Source organism: Sciurus carolinensis, chromosome 8 (assembly GCF_902686445.1).
Source record: "Sciurus carolinensis chromosome 8, mSciCar1.2, whole genome shotgun sequence".
In the NCBI taxonomy this organism is placed as follows: Eukaryota; Metazoa; Chordata; class Mammalia; order Rodentia; family Sciuridae; genus Sciurus; species Sciurus carolinensis.
The window spans coordinates 33,012,295-33,018,395 of NC_062220.1; the positions used below are offsets into that span (position 1 = coordinate 33,012,295).

The 6,101-nt window shown below is 32.0% G+C and overlaps 1 non-coding gene across 1 annotated transcript; it reads left to right on the plus strand.

The window, feature by feature from the left end:
* Positions 1-202: 202 nt before the first annotated feature.
* On the plus strand, positions 203-276 carry Trnaa-ugc (transfer RNA alanine (anticodon UGC)). Its single transcript has one exon. It is a non-coding gene; the product is annotated as a tRNA-Ala (tRNA).
* Positions 277-6,101: the final 5,825 nt, after the last annotated feature.

A 6,101-nucleotide genomic window follows, 5' to 3' on the forward strand; every position in this document is an offset into this window, starting at 1 on the left:
TCCTGTGACTTTGCTTAATTCATTTATGAGTTCTGTAAGTTTTCTTGTAGAGTTTTTTGGGTTTTCTAAATATAGAATCACAGCATTAGCATCCAGAGATAGTTTGAACTTTTCTTTTCTTATTAGTATACTTTTAATTTCTTTCTTTTGCTTAATTGTTCTGGCTACAAAGACTATGTTGATTAGAAGTTGTGAAATGGGCTGGGGATATAGCTCAGTTGGTAGAGTGCTTGCCTTGCAAGCACAAGGCCCTGGGTTCGATCCCCAGTACCGCAAAAAAAAAAAAAAAAAAAAAAAAAAAATTCTAGAAGTTGTGAAAGTGGGTATGCCTTGCTTGTTTTTAGAGAAAATGCTTTCAGTTTTTCTCTATTTAGAATGATGTTACCTTGGATTTATAATATATATAACTTCTACAATGTTGAGGTATGATTCATTTACCCTATTTTTTCCAGTGTTTTAATCATGAAGAGATGCTGTATTTTGTGAAATATTTTTTGTATCTATTCAGATAATCATGTGATTCTTTTTTTTTTTAAGTCTATTGATGCAATGAATTAAATTTATTGGTTTCCTTATGTTGAAACAAGTTTACATGCCTGAGATGAAACCTAGTTGATCAGAATATTCTATCTTTTTAATCTGTTTTTTATATGTGATTTGCCAATATTTTATTAAGAATGTTTGCATCTATGTTCATCAAGGATATTGGTCTAGAATATAATTAAAATCAGAACTGAAACCAACAACATTGAGATTAAAAACAATTCAAAAATCAGTAAAACAAAAAGTTGGTTCTTTGAAAAAACAAAACAAAACAAAAAATTGATAAACCCTTAGCCAAACCAAAAAAAAAAAAAAAGAGAGAGAGAGAAAAAACTCAAATTTTTAAAATCCTTGATGAAAAAGGAACTATCACCATAGACTTTACTGAAATACAGAGGATAATCAGAAACTATTTTGAAAACATGTGCTCCAATAAACTAAAAATCTTGAGGATATTGGCAAATTCCTAGAGACATACAACCTACCTAAATTGAACCAAGAGGATATAGAAAATTAAAACAGAAGATTTTAAATATGGAAATTGAACCAACCATCAAAAACTTCCAACAAAGAAACACAGGACTGGTTTGATTCTCAGCAAAATTCTAAAGTAAAACTAATACCAATCCTCTACAAATAATTCCATGAAATAGGAGACAAAAACAGACAAATACATATAAAAGAAAGAAATCTTCAGACCAATATCCTTGATGAACCTATATTCTGGAGTTTTTTGAATAGTACTTAAATTTTTTTTTATTTTTACAGACTGTATTTTGATTCATTGTACACAAATGGGGTACAGCTTTTTGTTTCTAATGGTTGCACACGATGTAGATTCACACCATTTGTATAATCACACATGTAATAGGGTATTGATGTCAGTCTCGTTCCACTGTCTTTCCTATACCCACCCCTTGCCCCTCTCATTTCCTTCTACACAATCCAAAATTCCTCCATTTTTCTCTTACCCCCCGACCCTGCTGCTATGTATCATCATCCACTTATCAGAGAAAACATTCAGCCTTTGGTTTTTGGTGATTGACTTATTTCACTTAGCATGATATTCTCCAATTTTAATTTTTTCTCAGAGAAGTAGCTAGTAAAACTTTTCTCTCAATCTCTAGTCTCTCTTTATACTTTTTAAAATTTTATGTATTTTTATTTTTTTAATTTGTTCTAATTAGTTATACATGGCAGTAAAATGTATTTTGACACATTGTATACAAATGGAGCACAACTTCTTCCTCTGGCTTAACATGAAGCAGAGTTACACCTGTAATGTAATCATACTTGGTTAAAGAGTAATAATATTCATCTCATTCAACTGTCTTTCCCCACATTCCCACCTCTCCCCTTACTTTCCTCTGCACAATCTGAAGTTCCTTCATTCTTCCCTACCCCATGCCCTGTTATGGATTAGTATCCACCTATCAGAGAAAACACCCGACCTTTGGTTATTTGGGTTTGACTTATTTTGCTTACTATGATATTCTTCAGCTCCATCCATTTACCTGTGAATGCCATAATTTCATTCTTCTTTAAGGCTGAATAAAATTCCATTGTGTATATGTACCACATTTTCTTTATCCATTCATCTTTTGAAGGATGTCTAGGTTGGTTTTATAGTGTAACTATTGTGAGTTAAACTGCCATAAACATTGATGTGGTTGCATCACTGTAGTATGCTGAATTTTTAGCCCTTTGGGTATAAACTGAGGAGTGGGATAACTGGGTCAAATAGTTCCAACACACCTGATCTCATCTGATATCTTTACACTTTTAATTCTTTCCTTTCCTGTGAGAAGACTTTTAATTTCACTTCATCCCATTTATTAATTCTTGGCATTATTTCCTGAGACTTAGGGATCCTATTGAAAAAAATCATTGCTGTGCCTATATCTTGGAACATTGACTCTATGTTTCCTTCCAGGAGTTTTGTGTTTCTGATTGAACTCCTATGTCTTTCATGCAGTTGAGTGAACTTTCATGCAGAGTAAGAGTTCAAGGTCTAGTCTTATTCTTCTACATATAGATAACCAGTTTTGTAAATACCATTTGTTGAAAAGACTCTCCTTTCTCCAGTGTATATGTTTGGCTGCTTTGTCAAGAACAAGATGGCTGTGTTCATGTGGATTTATCTCTTTGTCTTCTATTCTGTACCATTATTTTATGTGTATGTTTTTATGCCAGTACCACAGAGTTTTTGTTATTGTAGCTCTGTAGTATAATTTGAAGTCAGGTATTGTGATGTCTCTAGCATTGCTTTTATTTATTTAGAATTGCTTTGAATATTCTATGTCTTTTTTCTTCCAAATATCTTTTAGGATTTTTTTTTTTCTAGTTCTGCGAAGAATTATTACATTTGTATTTTGATGGAGAGTTCACTGGGTCCTATTTTGCTTTTGGTAGTATAATCATTTTAACACTATTAATTCTGCTTATCCATGAACATGGCAAGTCTTTCCATATACTTGCACATTTTCTTTAATTTCTTTTTTAAATGTTCTCTAGTTTTCATCATAGAAGTCTTTCACCTTGTTGTTTAGATTTACTCCTAGTTTTGTTGTTGTTGTGTTGTTGTTGTTGTTACTGTGAATGTAAATTTTTCCCCCAGTTCTTTCCCAGCAGACTCATTTTTGGTGCATAGAATTTTTAGTCACCTGGATTTTGTGACCTGCTGCTTTGCTGAATTTGTTTATTAGTTTTAGCAAAATTCTGCTGGAGCTTTTTGGATCTTCTAGTATATAACCAGATTTTTTGCAAACAGTGATAATTTGACTTCTTCCTTCTCAATTTTAATCTTATTTATTTTCTTCTTTTCCCTAATTTCTCTGGATAGAATTACTAGCTCTATATTGAATAGCAGTGTTGAAAGTGGACAATCTTGATATGTTCCATTTTCTAAAGGAAATGCTTTCAGTTTTTCACCACTTACTGTGATTTTGACTTTGGGTTTGTCATATATAGCCTTTGAAGTAGTTTTTTCTATCCCTAGTTTGTTCAGTGTTTATACCATGAACAGGTACTAAATTTTTTGAAGGCATTTTCTACATCTATGGAGATAATTATGCGATTTTTGTTAATTCTATTTATTTCTTGGTTTGTATATGCTAAACATCCTTGTAAACCTGGGACAAAATCAATTTGGTCATGATGCACAATATTCTTAATGTTTTATTGAATATGATTTGCTAATATTTCATTAAGAATTTTTTGCAACTAAGTTTATCAGGGATATTTATCTGTAGTTATTTTTCTTGGTATGTCCTTATCTGATTTTGGTATGAGGGTGACAACAGTTTCATAGAATGAATTTTGAAGTGTTCTGTCCCTTTCTATTTCATGGAATAATTTGAGGAACATTGGAATTAGTTTTTCTTTAAATATTTGGTAGAATTCAGCTGTAAATTCATCTGGACCTGGATTTTTCTTTGTTAGGAGAATTTTTATTACTGCTTCTGTCTAATTGTTACTTATTTGTCTGTTTAGGTTTACTATGTCTGCTTGATTAAATTTTAGCAGATCATGTGTCTAGAAATGTACCCATTTATTCTATTTCCACTTTATTGGAGTATAAGTTTTCAAAACAGTCCCTAATGACTCTCTGAATTACTCTAACGTCTCTGATGATGTCTTCTTTTTCATCTCTAATTTTATTAATGGAGTCTTCTCCCCTTTTATTTTGGTTATTTTGGCTAAGGGCTTAGTCTTTTTATATTTACAAGAAGCAACTTTTTGTTTCATTGATCTGTGTGTTTTTTTTTTTTTTTTTTTTTTGGTACTTGGGATTAAACCCAGGGATACTTAATCATTGAGTCACATCCTCAGTTCTTTTTATTTTTTTTATTTTGAGACAGACCTTTCTAAGTTGCTTAGTGCCTTGCTAAGTTCCTGAGGCTGGCTTTGAACGTGTCATCCTCCTCCTTCAGCCTCATGAGTTGCTGGGGTTATAGGCATGCACCACTGCACTGGTAACCCTTTCTATTATTTTAAAAAATTATCTATTTCATTGCTTTCCCTACTGATCTTAATTATCTTAATTATTATTATTCCTTCTGGTTTCGGAATTGTTTTGTTCTTGTTTCTCAAGGGTCTTGCAAATTACCATTAGGTTGTTTATTAGGGAATCTTTCTGATTTTCTTATGAGTGAACTCGTAACTATGAACTTTTTTCTCAGAAATTCTTTCATAGTGCCCCTGAGGTTCTGGTATGCTATATTATTAAGCTCATTTGATTTGAAGAAGTTTTAAATTGCTTTCCTGATTTCTTCTATTACTCATTCATCATCCAAAGTGTATTGTTCAATATACATGTGTTTATACAGTTTCTGTAGTATTTTTGGTGTTGATTTCTAATTTTATTCTATTATGATCTGATAAGATGCAATGAATTATATTGATATTTTTGCATTTGCTAAGAGTGGCTTTGTGACCTGAAATATGGTCAATTTGGAGAAGGTTCCATGAGCACTGAGAAGACAGTGAATATGGATTTTGTTGAATGAAATACTTTATAAATATCTATTAAGTACATTTGATTTACAACTTTTTGGGGGGTCTGTAGTTACTGAGTTTATGTCTAAATGACCTATCTTTTGGTGAAAGAGATGTGTTAAAAATCACACAGTATTACCGTACTGGTGCTTATGAGTCCTTACTTGTCTCTTTTATATAATTAGGTGCTCAAAGTTTGGAGCATGAATAATTACTATTATTATATCTTCTTGTTGGATTGTTCCCAATACCAACATAAAGTGACCTTCTTTGTCTCTTTTGATTAATTTTGGATTGAAGTCTGCTTTGTAGGTTATGAGAGTAGATACTCCTCCTTGTGTGGGGATTTCATAAGTGGTATATCAACTTTTGAACTTTCACTTTGGTCCTATGACTGTCTTTGCCTGTAATTCCTTTGCAAACAACATATAGGCAGGTCTTTTTTAAAATCCATTTTGTCAGCTTATGTCTTTTAATTGGAGCACTGAAATCATTTACCTTCAATGTTATGATATTTATTAATTCTTGCCATTTTGATGTATTTCTAATACTTAGTTTGGTACTGTTTCTCATTTGCTTACCTACTCTTCAAATGAGATTTGTGAGCTCTGAGGTTTGGTTTTGATTTCTTCTGTGTAAGTATTTCTTTAAGTATTTTCTGTAGCACCAGCCTAGTGCTCATAAATTCTTTGTTTCTACTTGGAAGAAACCTGGGAAGGTTTTTATTTACTCTTCAATTCTATAGGATAGCTTTCTTTGCTCATTATAGCAATTTTGATTGACAGTTATTTTCTTTCAGGGCTTTAAACACATCAATTCAAGCCCTCCGGATTATAGAGTGCTAGAATATCAGAAGTGATGTTCTTTTTCTTGAGGCCTTTAAAATTCTATTCTTCTTCCTTTTGTTAGGCATCTTAATTATAATGCATCCTGGAGAGGTTCTTTTGTGATCTTGTCTATTTGGTGTTCTGAATACCTTCTGTATCTGGATGTTCATCTTTTCCTCAAGTTTTGAAAGTTTTTCTGTTATTATTTCCCTAAGGAGATTTTCCATGCCATTA